Genomic DNA, 14,664 nt, shown 5'->3' with positions numbered 1-14,664 from the left:
TTTTTCAAGTATGGCTTTGAAACTTACCATACTTGTTCACCATCATAACCTCCATCTACAGACAAGAGTACATAACTCTGTCAAGGTTTTTTTTGACAGAATTATGGCCCTTTTTTGACTTAGAAAGTGTATTGAGCTTGGTTAAGTTTTTTGTACCACCTCACTTTATTTCAAAACCATTGGAGGTATTGCTTTGAAACTGACCATACTTGTTTACCATCACGACTTCATCAACAGACAAGAGGACATAACTCTGTCAAGGTTTTTGACAGAATTATGCCCCTTTTTGACTTAGAAAATACATTGAATATGGGTAAAATCCACTTATTGCCTTAACCCTTTGAGATATTGCTTTGAAACTTTTATGCTATTTCACATCATTACCCCCATCTGTACGCAAGAGAAGGTAACTCTGTCAAGGATTTGTTTTAAAAATTAAGGCCTTTTATCGACTTAGAATCTTGGTTAAGTTTTTTAGTACCAGTCCACTTTTTGACTGAACTGTTTGAGATATTAATTTGAAAGTTGGAATACTTGTTTACAATCATGATTCCCAAACATGTCCAGGAGAAGGTAATTCTGTCAAAGATTTTATTTGAATTATGGCCCTTAACTGTCAATGTTTTGTATTATAGGCAAGCACTAAAAAACTTAAAAAATCTAAAAAAATTCATTCCTATCCACTGAACCTGCAGTGTTCAAGGGTATCACACAATTCAGTAAAATAATTCTTCACTAAATATCTTAATGCTCATGGCCATTGTTCACTTTAAAAATACAGAGATTCTTGTATTGCCTTTTACTGCAAAAACTTTTTTTATTGGCAAGCAATAAAAAAGTCTAGCGCGCTGTCTTACGGACAGCTCTTGTTTTATATTTCTTACACTGTCTCATTTGCTTTTGACTGCTTTTTTGGAATGGATTCTGAGGCTGGAAAAGTGTGTAGAGGTCTATGGTGAATATTTTGTAGGACTCAACTTATCATTTATCTAAGGTATGACTTAGTTTACTTCTTACTGACAATGGACAAGTTTATTTTTTCCTTTATCAATAGTGCTTATTTCTGCAGGCGTCAATTATCTTTCATTTAATTAAAATTTCTACGTTTCCACTTTATTAAAGATTCATTCTTTTTATTCGTGAGTTTTGTAATATTATTTGGTGTAATCAATATTGTGGATTTTTATTTACATTCACTTTACTCTATAACAGAAGTAATTCTTAAGAATAGTTTTGATTTTTAATTTCTGTGTACAATTCGTCTTTAAATTGTTTTAAAAAAATCAATTCCACCTATTTTCTGTAAATTTTTCTTTTATCATTTCCTTCCATCCACAATCCAGGTTTATTTTCATCAAACATTCTTTTGATCAAATTGATTTAAATGAGTTAATGAAAATTGCCAAGTCCCTCTCTATTTAAAGCAGCATGCCTCCAGATTCATGCTAACTTTAAACTGATCATTTATGTAAAGTTTAGATGAAATTGCTTCAGTAGTTTTTTTGAGTAGTCCAGACAAATTTTGTGACAATGGAGAAGTGATCCCTTTATGTTGCCACTACTCCAGTTGGCAACACAAAAAAAATAATTTTCCACATACAAAAGGGATAAACTCTCATAATACAGATCATTAAGTTATGCACCTTGTCCTAAAGATGTGACTTGTCCCCATTAGCAACTATACAAAGAATGAGTTAAATATCTTCAATAGTTTTCAAAACTATCAAGTGCCAATTTCATCAAAATTTCAAGTCTAAAGGGGCATGTGAATGTTCAAAACAATGCTATCATGACTGACCCAATCAAGAAACGTCTCTAAAAAATGTTTTATTTTAATTTTCCTTACTATACTATATGCGTGTAGGACTCAAAACTTTTATAGAGTTCGACTAGGCAATACTCTATGCCAAATACAAAGGCATAGTATTTATCCATTCCTTAAGTCTACATAAAGCAAATGATTCCTGGAGAAAGGATAATTTTGACAAAAGAGTCAGAATTCATATAACTTTTGTTGAAATCTACCAATTGCCAAATATCTAATTAATACAAGTTTTGTGGAGGTCTATAAGGAAATGCTACATGTTCTTGGCATTGTAGTTTCACATGATAAGGCTAAAATAAGTTTTCCTACAAAAGTCTATATAAAATGTCCCTCCCCCCCCCCATCAGGGGTTTGGGCAATTTTTAAACCAAGGGACAAAAAACAAATATTTAAACTCGGGCAATGTAGTTTCATTAATTAAGACTGAAATGTGTTTTCTCATACAAGAATATATGAAGTGGCCCCAGGGGCGGGACAAATTTGACCTAAGAGCAATAATAATGCTAGTTTTGTAGAGGCCAACAAGGCAATGATAAATGTCAAATATCTAAACTCGTCATTGTAGTTTCACCAAAATAAAGACTTAAATGTGTTTTCCTATATTATAGCATAAAATCGGCTATTTTCCCCTATTTTGCCCATGTTATAACGGGACCAAAACCATGTGTTAACATAGTCACGCGCTCTTGTTATAGCCCGGTTTCACCTATGCGCAATACTTATAGGGCCCAGTAAACAAACAAAAAAAATGACGATTTGGCCTGTTTGCCAAAGAGTCATGCGCTCTTGTTATATTGAAATTATTGATTTGAGGGCCTCAATCAAGCAGCATTCAAGTAACTATGCCGGAAATACGGCGTATACAGTAGACATCGCTGCTAATCTTGGTTGTCGCCCTTTCTAAGAAATGGACAGTTGTCAATGTAAACAAATTACTGGCATTCAGTTTAACCCTCTGATTAACTTACAAAACAAGATAACACAAAATTAATATGACAACATGTTGTTTTATTGATGTTTATGTTAATAAATGCTCTTTATATTTCTTTGAGAGAATTATGTTTAGTGCTGATTTTTTATTTATAAACTTGTGTGCTTGAAAAAAACCCGATTCTGATGACGTCACTGATCTTTTTTTCTACCGTCAATCTGAAAATCATTCTAAAGAATTTCTGAGGGTCCTGTTTTGTATTGGGTAGAGTAATGTTACAATCTTTTTTCTTGAGATAATATATCTCCAATGTCAAGCTTTATAAAATCAATTAAAATTCAAAATTTCGCTTGGTTCTGAGAATTTCCCAAGTTGTTGGCCCCGGAAAAATAAAACGCATACATAAAACATGTACAATTGGATAAATAGATCGTCCAACAACAAGGATTTAATTGTATTGTGTTTTGTATTAAATATACAATCATGAATCTGTTTTAAATTTTTATGCTATAATAGCGTCAACGCACGTTTATTTCGTGTTATAAAGTCTGCTGAGTCCCTCAGAACTGTTTGAGGCCGTTCCTCGGGACTCTGCAGACGTTATAGCACAGAAAAACGTGCAGACGTTATAGCACGGAAAAACGTGCGTTAACCCTATACAAATCTATATTAACTGGGGTGGGGCCAATATTGACCATGATTAATACCAGCTTTTTGTTTCACAAAGTGATGTTACATGCCAAATATCTAAGCTGTTGGCATTGTAGTTTCACACAGCAAGTCTCGAATGTGTTTTTCCCTATATAAATCAATTGAACCCTGGGGAAATGGGCAATATTGAACCAAGGGGTACAAAAACTGCTAACAGATGGATGGATCAGGTGCGTTACATTGTAAGCAGAAAGTTTTTCAGGCATATAAAAAGGGAAAAATAAATTTTGATCATTTAATATAAAATTCACACTACAAAAGCACATTTATGTATAAAGATATTCAGCAATAAACCTTTCAAGACAAGAAATTTTCATAGAAAAAGCATTTATTTGAAAATGTCATCAAACATTTTTAATCAAGATTGAATCCATTATTTATCTGGTTTTTAACTTGAAGTATTTTATTACGAAAATATCAAAATCAATAAATGCAATGATACATTCAAGGTTCATAAATGTATATGAAAAAATTCATATTTCCCCCCTAAATTATTGCAGAAATGTCTTTGAAACAATAAATAAATAAAGTTGTGTACTAAAAATGATATGCAAAATAAATGGAAAAAAGAACACATAATTTCAGATTGAGTTATACAGTCCATGGAAATATACGATTCTCAACAAAGCAAGTTTACTTTTTTCTGGTTTTTTTACTATACCCTTTACTTCTCATTACAAGTCAATCATGATATAATATTATGTCAATTTTCCTATTTCCGGCAGCTAAAGTAGAAGTAGGTAAGAAATTCTCTTCTAATTTTTGTTCTGGATTTGGCCTTCACATCATTGTACTCATAAGCAGTTAACCTGAAATTGATATAAAAGTTTTCTCTACAACCTCTGAAATATTTGTATGAACAATTTCATTAATATGAACTTTGTTAAAAATTCTTAACCATACAGGTCAAATTTTATGAATTTTAAAATCAAAATAGAAATAATCAGTAGCCATTAATAAAGCTTCTGCTTTAATAGAGAGCTTTGAAGTGCAATCGTTAGACTGCTGTTAGTATTCAGAGCTTTGTCAGACCCATATTACTATAAAGTTTTCTTATATGACATGTCATATGCTACAGCATATGTTTGTTTACACTATCTACTAATCGCTTAACTTGACTTCACAGTCTATGTAACAAAACTCTGGAATTCCATTTCATTTCAAAACCCTATTTCTTCAAAACATATCATACAAATCATCCAACGTAAATTATTGAACAAATTTTGACATGGCAGCCCACTTATACCATTTAACCAAGTTTCTCTTAATTCATGAAAAAGGTATAAATGATATTGTATTATTTCATAGTGTACTTTCATCATTTGTGAGAACATTACAATTTAGGAGGAGTAAGTTATACTTACAATATCATCAATTTTCATGATACTACGGACAGTTTCTGATGCCAGATGTATGGCACTCTGTGAGACAAGTAAAGGCTGGACAACGTTCTCCTCCAGGATATTCGTGATTGCCCCCTGTAATGTACATGTAAATTTCAGTAAACGGTGAAATGTTCAGGTAATATATACATGTACCCAGTCTCACATAATCACATTGAACAATAGAAACTTTAACATGTCCATATACAAATCAAATTTCATACCTCTTTTCAGTGGGTTTCAAATAAGACGGACACAATAGATATCATTAGTCACTATTAAAATGTTCAAGCAGGTGTAGCCTACCATGATAAAATCCTTATATAAAGAATTCATATCTCTAGGAGTATTCAAATCAACAATAACTGTGTCTGAGAGGCAGCCAATTCAACTTCAACAAACCTTAGCCACTGAGCTTACTTCCTTCATATATAGAAACATACATCTATAATAATTCATTATGTTCCATCATATTTAAAACCATTTTGTGACAAAATCATCATTTTTACACTCACACAGCCACCGACTTTTATAAAAACCTTAAAGGTTCAGTATTAAGCTAGGATATTACCTTTCTAACATTAATACCAGCTGTTTTCTCTCCCTTGAGCATGTCTGTTCCTCAGCTCTGTCACTGTAGCTATAGGATTTAGCCCAGCATTTTCCGCCAGTGTAAATGGTATAACCTCTAGAGCCTCGGCAAATGCACGGAAACAATACTGCTCCATGCCTGCCAGGCTGTTGGCATAGTCCATCAAACTGAGGGATAGTTCTATCTCTGGCGCACCTCCTCCAGCTATCAGTGCCCTGCAATTATATAAACAAGCAATTATCATAGTATTGCAAGCAATCCATAAGTCCCCTACCGGATAGAACCCCATCAGCATTCTGAAGGGCCATTGGCCATTCACTAATGTGTAAATTTTTCTCTATTTTAAGTAAATTTGTTGGAAATGTTCTTTAAAAGTGATCACAGGAAAAAGTTTTTATGAACAGACAGACAGACGAACTGAAGGACACTCTAAAGTTAATATTTGAAACATCCCTGTTACCAAAATATAACATTTTAAAAAGCAAAATTCTTAAAGAGGAGATAACTCTGGAATTAAAGATGCAATTTCATAAAAAGTTTCAGCTCTTTTTTGACTAGTCACAAATATTGTTATATTTGCCATGTTTTAAGCCTATTTGTTGCCAAGGCAACCAATATTTTTTTCAAAATAGGGGGAACTGATAAGACCTGCATAATCTGAAGATTGCCATCTACCAATATGTCAAGTTTCATAAAAATATTTCCAGTACTTTTTGAGTTACCACTGGATTCAGTTTATGTGTAAAATTTGCCATATTTTCAGTCTATGTGTTGCCATAGCAACCAGAATTTTCAACATAGGAAGAAAAGAAAAAGACGTGTATAATCTCCAGACTGCCATCTACACATATTACAAATTTCATAAAAATATTTCTATTACTTTTTGCGTAAACACTGGATCCAGTTTATGTGTAAAAATTGCCATATTTTCAGTCTATTTGTTGCCATAGCAACCAGAATTTTCAACATAGGAAGAAAAGAAAAAAGACGTGCATAATCTCCATACTGCCATCTATCCATATATCAAGTTTCATAAAAATATTTCCAGTACTTTTTAGCGTTATCACTGGATCCAGTTTATGTGTAAAATTTGCCATATTTTCAGCCTATTTGTTGCCATAGCAACCAGAATTTTCAACATAGGAAGAAAAGAAAAAGACGTGCATAATCTCCATACTGCCATCTATCCATATATCAAGTTTCATAAAAATATTTTCAGGACTTTTCAAGTTATCGCGGGATCCAGTTTTGTGGACGGACGGACTGACGGACAGACGGACGGACGGACAGACGGACGGAGGGTAAACCTAAAGTCCCCTCCGGTAAACCGGTAGGGGACTAATAACCATAATAATAAAACTTATAGCCAAAAACATGTATAACAAATATAGAACTTTCATACATGTATAAACCTTTAAACAAAGTTCTAAGTCAAGAAATTTCAATATCATTGTCAAAGTACTTTCTACAAGACTAACTTCACTACATACTTAAGGACAATATTGTTATTCAATATGACCCCAACACAAGAGGTATTATTTCGTGCTTAACTGGTAGATTAACTACTATATAATAATCATCTTCCAAATTTCACCAACATAATAGTGCTATCAAATTGCAAGCAGGCGTGTTGAATTTGCTAAAAATATATTCAGTAGCATCTATGTTTTATACATGTAGCATAAAATCCTTAAAGCTTAGAACAAGAATGTTTCTCTCTTTACATGTTCAGGGCTCATCCGGAAGGGCGATTCAGGCGAAAACTTCGCCGTGTATATTCCAATTTCGCTCTTCCGATTGATCAAAGAGAAGTCAACATCGCCGATAAAATCTTAATTCCCAAATAGTAATTACTTAGCGATGTAAAGAGCAGAGATTGTATCCGCCCATATGACGACCGCTAATTATCATTATCCAATCAGAGCGTCGCTTTATACTACCCTTCTACCTGTAAGCGAAGCGATAGACCGCCTACTCTAAACAGTAAATAATGAGAGCATCGGCCCGAAACGGTATAATTGTGTGCTAGTTTTGCGAGTTTAATACGGGACTTGGCGATAATTATAATTGTTTTTTCCCGATTATCTAAACACGTGCAATCTTCCCTAATTGATATACACACGATGCACTTCGATGGTGGGTTTTTTAACCCGAGTAAAGCGATGTGCAATGGATTTTTCTTCTATCACAAAACTGTTAGTCAATTAAAAATAATCAATTTCATTAATGATCAGCGACCAGATTAAAACTTAATCATTAGTTTTGAATGATTTCAGTCTGTTAACATCAATTTTTACTGTAAAATTGTTATGTCGCTCACGTCATGGCTACAAGGCGAAATGCCGAAACCGAGCAGTAAGAAAGTTACTGATTCCGATAGTTACACCTACGCGAAAATTTAAGAAAGCCAATTCGCAAAAAATCTTGCGATTGGTATGTTGTAGACAGTAGGGGTGTTTGGCATTGTTCTCTTTGTAGAAATGCCAAATTTGACACAGTTTACGCGCGTGGGCAAGACATCCCGGCTTAACTACATATCGGTCGTATATCATGTAATGTGTATATAACAACAACATTTGTCTGGAAAGAAGTGTTCTTATTGTTTCAAAATAAATTCGTAAATATGACGCTCAGATTAAGATTTATCAATATTGTAAATTTTAAAAAGCATTATTTATAAAGATATTACTGAATTTAACATTTCATGAAAATAAAGGGAGGTAATTAGAAATTAATTTTCTAACAATTTCTCAGTCAAATTTTTCAATAAGAAATGAATGTATGTAATTTTAGTGATCAAATATAATGTGCACAAATGTTTGCAGTACATATTTTTACATATTCTTTGATGTTTGAAAATTGTTTTATAAGCATATTTATATGCATATAAATGTGACATTACAACATTCTGAACTTTGAGAGAAATTTCTGTTACCAGAAACAGAATAGACAGATATTATTAATCAATATCCAATGTGACTCATCTTCTTTTAAAGGTGGGTGAGGAAAGTAAAGTAAAAAAATATGAAATTGATTTTATCATCATATCTTTTCTTACACATTATTATCAACAAATGTACATGAAAATATATAAACACATATTTAGAGAAAGCTTATAAATAGCTGATCAATAGATATCAAAAATAATTTTTTTATATTCATATTTGCAGCTCAAAATTTATATTCATATTTGCAGCTCAAAATTTATATTCATATTTGCAGCTCAAAAATATTTAGATGCCATTGCCTGATCTACTACTAAATAATTAATCTACTTTTTAATTAATACTACTATTAATTAATCTACTATTAATTAATAAACTGGAGAAATATTATAAGTGATGTTAATTGTGTTTATATTATAATTAAATGATGTATAGCCATGCATGTTAATGCATACACATTGGGTTGTTTCCCTTCTCCCTAATTTTCGCGAGGTCGTCACTTCTCCCTAAAATTTCCCCCCAGGATGAGCCCTGCATGTTAACCTAATATCATGTTTTGCAATAAAGCCAAGACTAAATTATTCAATACAAAAGGATATTTTTGGGTTTTTTTTTTTTTTACTTTCTTAGTGCAAAAATAAAGCAAATATCAAGTACTATACTAAAATCATATTTTCAGGCAATATTCAACTATGTTTGAATTTAAACCCATAGTTGTGATTTGAAACAGCCAAAGTTTTTCCCTTATTAACTAGACTTTTAACTACAGGCATATCCGTTGGATTCTTTTCAAGTAAATAGATAAACTCCCAGTACATAATCTGAACCAGTTGCATGTTTTCTTGTTCTTTTTATTAAATCCAGAAGGTCTTAGACCTATGTGGTACATTTTTTATAACATATGCAATCAAAATGTTCTATACATTTTGTATGCAGTAAGCAAAGTTATCCACACATGTAGATATGGTTGTCTCAAGTTTTACTTTCCACAATAATAAAGTATTTCTTATATTCATCATGACACTTTGGTATTAACAAATAACTTACCTTTTCTTTACAAGACATCTGATGACACATAGAGCATCATGGAGAGATCTGTCAGCTTCTTCTAGCACTAGTTTGTTAGAGCCTCTCATTAACACAGTCACTGTTCTACCCATGTTGGCAATACCTGTAATCTATACAATTTACAAACATTTATTAAATATTCGATAAAAATTAGTATCTTACAAAAGACATAACAATTATATGAAATTTCAGTTTTAGTTTTGTTTTTGTTTTCACTGGACTGGAAGCTAAACACTTTTCAATCAATAACACTTCATGACATCATAGGGTACAAAATTGATACAGGCATGAAGCAACCTTTATAAAAGCAGACTTCCCGAAATACGTTGGTCCAACGGGCATGTCAGATAAATTTTTTATTACGGATTGGTCCGACTGTCCGGCTTTCATCCAAGTCGCATGTATACAAAGTGGCGTCCCTGAAAAATCTAGAGGAGCACGCAGAACAGCAGTAAAAGGATGAAAAGAATAGACCTGAGACAAAAAATTTAATGAAAAATGAAAGTAGGACCATAAACCTATGGCGTACGACAGGGAAGAAGTGAAAATGCGCTATACGGATTGTGCCGATTATGATGAAACAAGAGGGCCATGATGTCGCTCACCTGTATATAGGCCCCCGGAGCGGGGCCAGTTTAAACCCCAGGGCTTTTATTTGAACAAACTTGGAAGACACTCATTAGAAGATGTTTCACAATGTTTAAAGCTTTTACTACACACATGTAATGAAAAACAATGATCAGACCTCCCTCCATCGCCCCCCCCCCCCCCCCCCCCCCCCCCCCCCCCCCCCCCGCAGGGCCCAATTTTCACCCAAGGGCTTTTATTTTGAACAAACTTGGTAGACATCCATAAGAAGATATTTCATGCTAAACATCTAAGCTCTAGCTCATTGGGTTTTTTAAAAGAAGATTTTTAAGGTTTTACTACACACATATAGTTAAAAACAATGACACCCCTGGGGCCGGGCCAGTTTTGACCCCAGGGCTTTTATTTAAACAAACTTTGTAGACACTTACTAGAAGATGTTTCATGCTGAATATCTTAGCTCTAGCTCTTTGGGTTCTTTAAAAGAAGATTTTTCAAGTTTTTACTATATGCATATAGGGAAAATCAATGACCCCCTGGGGCGGGGCCAATTTTGACCCCAGGGATTTTATTTGAACAACTTTGGTAGACACTCACTAGAAGATGTTTCATGCCAAATATCTAAGCTCTAGCTCTTAGGGTTTTGTAAAAGAAGATATTTAAAGTTTTTTCTTTCGGTTGCCATGGCAACCAGAGGTCTGCATGGAATTAAATTCTTTGAACAATTTTTAAAGGTGACCACCAAAGGAACATTCCTGTGAAGTTTGGATGAAATTGGCTTAGTGGTTTATGAGGAGATGTCATTTAAAGTAAAAGTTTACGGACGGCCGGACGCCGGACGAAAAGCGATCACAAAAGCTCACCTTGTCACTTTGTGACAGGTGAGCTAAAAATTAAAACCCAAAAGTGTCTCAGAAATACAAACACAAGTTTTCCTTTGATTTTGATTAATTTCATTCGGCCGGACAGATTTTCATGGTTTGTCAGACCAAATGTCTGTCACTTTTTTTCAACTTTCGGTAAGTCTGTAAAAGCATTCCAAATACCTTGCTTATATAATGGGCAGCAAAACAAATTTCATAAGCAATTATTCTTTATTAAGAAATGCTTCTTTTTATGGTGTTTACGTTTTTCTTCAGGTTTAAAGTCACAAAATCTTAACAAGTAAATAATTGAAATCATAGCTCTTAAAGAAAATGACCAGCATAATTCCTAAACTTAGAAATATATACAAGTTTAACTCATTTAAATCGTGTGACATGTCTAATTAGAAGTGCAAACCAAGATAATCCTAATTGAGGGATAATAAATTTTTTCAGATATCTGTGTAATATCGGCTTTTCACCCATTTATTTGGTATATAACATGCAAAATGGTATTGGCACATTATGTTCTTGCTTATAAGTATAATGTAACAAGGGTATTTTGTTAAAAGACATGTTTTGTACCTCTTAAACAATTGGAACAGTAGTTGAGATGTAAGTTACAGCTACAACAGTACAAACCTTGACAATTTTACTAGGTCCTGTATGTATTTCCTCAACAAGATCAGCACTACCTAAAGATTCTGGTACAAAATGATCCAAACTAGCGATGGGACGACAATGTAAACTCTGAAATATAATAATTACTAAGTCAAAATTTATTCAATATCAGTTTCAAAAAGACTTAATTATGAGCAATATGCTGTTTTGTTTTTCCCCCAATATAAATTTGCATTAAAAGTATTTTCCATTTTCAAGACTTTATTACCAAATATTTTATTTGGGTTGAACAAAATTACAGAACATTCAATCAATAAAAAACTTGCATCAAAGTGAACTAAACAAACTTTTTGACATTATCTTGATTAACTGTCAGATTGGCTGCAATTGAAAGAAGTCAAAATATATTCATTTAAGACCAATTTCAGATTCAAACTTGAAATAAAGTATAAGTACATCCTTCCACTTTACAAGTCAGTTTCTAAATAGTATGATCAATGTTTTATACTCGTATCAAATAATCACAATGATTTCTGTAGGTAAAAAGAATAATCATCATTCATTAACATATTCCTACAAAGCCCAAAAATATCAATTGTCAGATAAAAGAAAGATAATCAGCTAAACTAGACACTTACCTTACATACAAATTCAATATCTTCTCTTTCAATATCTTTGACTACCATAATTTTCATCTTGGCTTAAAAGAAATGAAGTAAAATCACTGACAGCACCCTTAAATAACGAAAAATTAAACAAAAAGTTTATGTACTGTGGATAAAGAAGGACAAAAAAACATATCATTTAACAAAACCAACCAAAATTGTTTTTACTACACAGATGATTAATATAACAGTATTCTCTGACATACTTACAATCGTAAATTAAGCAACAGTCATCACCAGAACCAACACCGGTAGAGGGTCTAATTTCTGTGATCAGCGACCCCCAGTTTGATCCTAAGATGTTGCAGGAACTTGTTGGACGACCATGAAATGTTTTATGTATTATTTTGCACTGTGCCTCTGCTGGTTTTAAAGAGATTATCTTGTGAAAGTGAAGGCAACTAACTGTAAATTGCGCCGACAGGTGTCCAAGAACAATGCAAATGACGACTGTCTCTGGTATGTAAAATTCAAGTCTTTACTACTATCAGGGAGAGTAAACTTACACTACCATCACCATAAATACATATTGTCCTATTCTTATTCTCTCCATAAATGTCAATTTATTTATTTTATTAACATGTATCAATGCTTTTAATAAATAAAATGTTTTTAATAAAAACATTTTTATTAATGCTTCTCATTTTATCTTATTTTCAATGTTCTGTGAATTTTTAGGCCTGAGATATGGATTTCGATAAGAAGGAGGACATTACATCCTGCTTTTTTCACTTGTTAACTATATTTAGAATTATACTGTCGCTCTTCACGAATACTCTGATCCATCTGGTTGTAATCTGATACTATAACACTGTTATCCATCTGTCAAAATTTCAAACATACATATTACCACTCTTTGCAAATAACTGCAACATGTCCAAAACTAAGGAAATCATTTGCTAAAGGCTTTTAAAAAGTCTACATTCGCTATAGCATTAAAGAATGTCTTACAAAGGCATAGTAAAAAAATTCTGAAATACAGTGTTGGATATTATCAGAATTATCTTAAAGTCTAAATCTCATTTTGGCTAAAATTATATCAAAGTGATTGGGTGAATGATTGTGGGGAATGCATTTGTCTCAATTCTAGTCAGCTGTGCAGATTTTACATCAATAATCCTTTCACCTGGTTTTAATAACAAGTCCATTAGTATAAAAATTATTGTAGGTGAGTACAAATCTAAGAAAAAAAGAAGCAATATTCTAGTCAAAACTTAAGACATCGATGCCAAACCTAGTCTCCATGGATACCGTTTGGATAGGCTTACAATTATCTTCACAACCTCTCAAAAAAATACAATACATGCAATACAATATAACTTACATCTGTTTTAGGAGGAGATATACAGAACTGTATGAGACCAATCTTGGCTTTCTCCACTTTATTAGGTCCACCAACACCTTGTGTCTTCTGATCAAATACCAAACCATCGATATCAATTCAACATCTCTAATGTGTCCACTGAAAAAAACCCAAAAATCACAAATCATTACAAGATCTAGCTTATTTTTGAATTAGGATAGACAAACAAACACTACTTATAAGTGAGCTAAACACCTGCAACATCTACTATCATATGATGAAAAACAGTAATGATTCAATGACGTTTGTTTTGTTTGTTTGATTGGTTTACTTCACACTGACACCAGTTATAGGTCATTTGGCGACGTCCAGCTTTACTGGGTAAGGAAGACCTCAGTGCCCTTCCGTGCATTATTTCAGCACGAATGGGCACCTGAGTAGAAACCACTGTCGTTCGTAAGCTAGCTGTATAGGCTTCCTCACATGAAGAAATCCAAATCCCTGTTTTTTTTTTATCTATCGGATCGAACCCACAGCGGCGAGGGCAAGACGACCTGAACCACTTGCCCAACAGACGCGCCTCACTCATAGGACGTAAATAATATCTAGTCTCAATGAAAATTATCAAATAAATCTTTTATTCAGAAATAATACAAAAAGTATAGAATTTAACAACATACACATGTTTGTTTTGTTTGTTCTGGATTCAAAATTGCTACCAAACAACCAGTAAAAGTCAAAAAACAATATGGGCAACTGACAGTTTTACTGGTGGAAATCTCAGGTGGACCTTAGGCTTATTTCAGGCATGAGCAAGCATCTAACTAAACTAAACCTCCTAGCTAGCTGGATAGCTTCTCAAATGAAAGAATTCAAATTCCTGACTTGATGTAAATCTCAAAGAGGTGTGGACAAGTAATTTGGCATTCTTAACCGGTACAAGGTAGGAAGGCCATAATTCAAGTAAAACTCCTACAAATTATCTCTAAAAATTGCTTGCAAATCTTTTCAGTTTTTATGTAGATTTACAGCAGATGTATCTATAATTCTAAAGTTTGTACCTGAATATTGCTTACAAGTGTTACCACTTCAATATGAAGCAAGATATATTTCCCTATATAAACATGTAATTGTCACATCAATAACATCCAACATACATAAATAATACAT

At 33.1% G+C, this 14,664-nt stretch overlaps 1 pseudogene; it reads right to left on the bottom strand.

Annotated features, from left to right (window-relative positions):
- Window positions 1–4,183: 4,183 nt before the first annotated feature.
- On the bottom strand, window positions 4,184–12,705 carry LOC132744057 (T-complex protein 1 subunit delta-like; annotated as a pseudogene).
- Between the last annotated feature and the right edge of the window lie 1,959 nt (window positions 12,706–14,664).

Source organism: Ruditapes philippinarum, unplaced genomic scaffold, assembly GCF_026571515.1.
Source record: "Ruditapes philippinarum isolate M1 unplaced genomic scaffold, ASM2657151v2 ctg21682_1_1_1_1, whole genome shotgun sequence".
Taxonomy (NCBI): Eukaryota; Metazoa; Mollusca; class Bivalvia; order Venerida; family Veneridae; genus Ruditapes; species Ruditapes philippinarum.
Note: the sequence above shows the minus strand (reverse complement) of the source record. Positions and strands in the feature narration are given on the sequence as shown.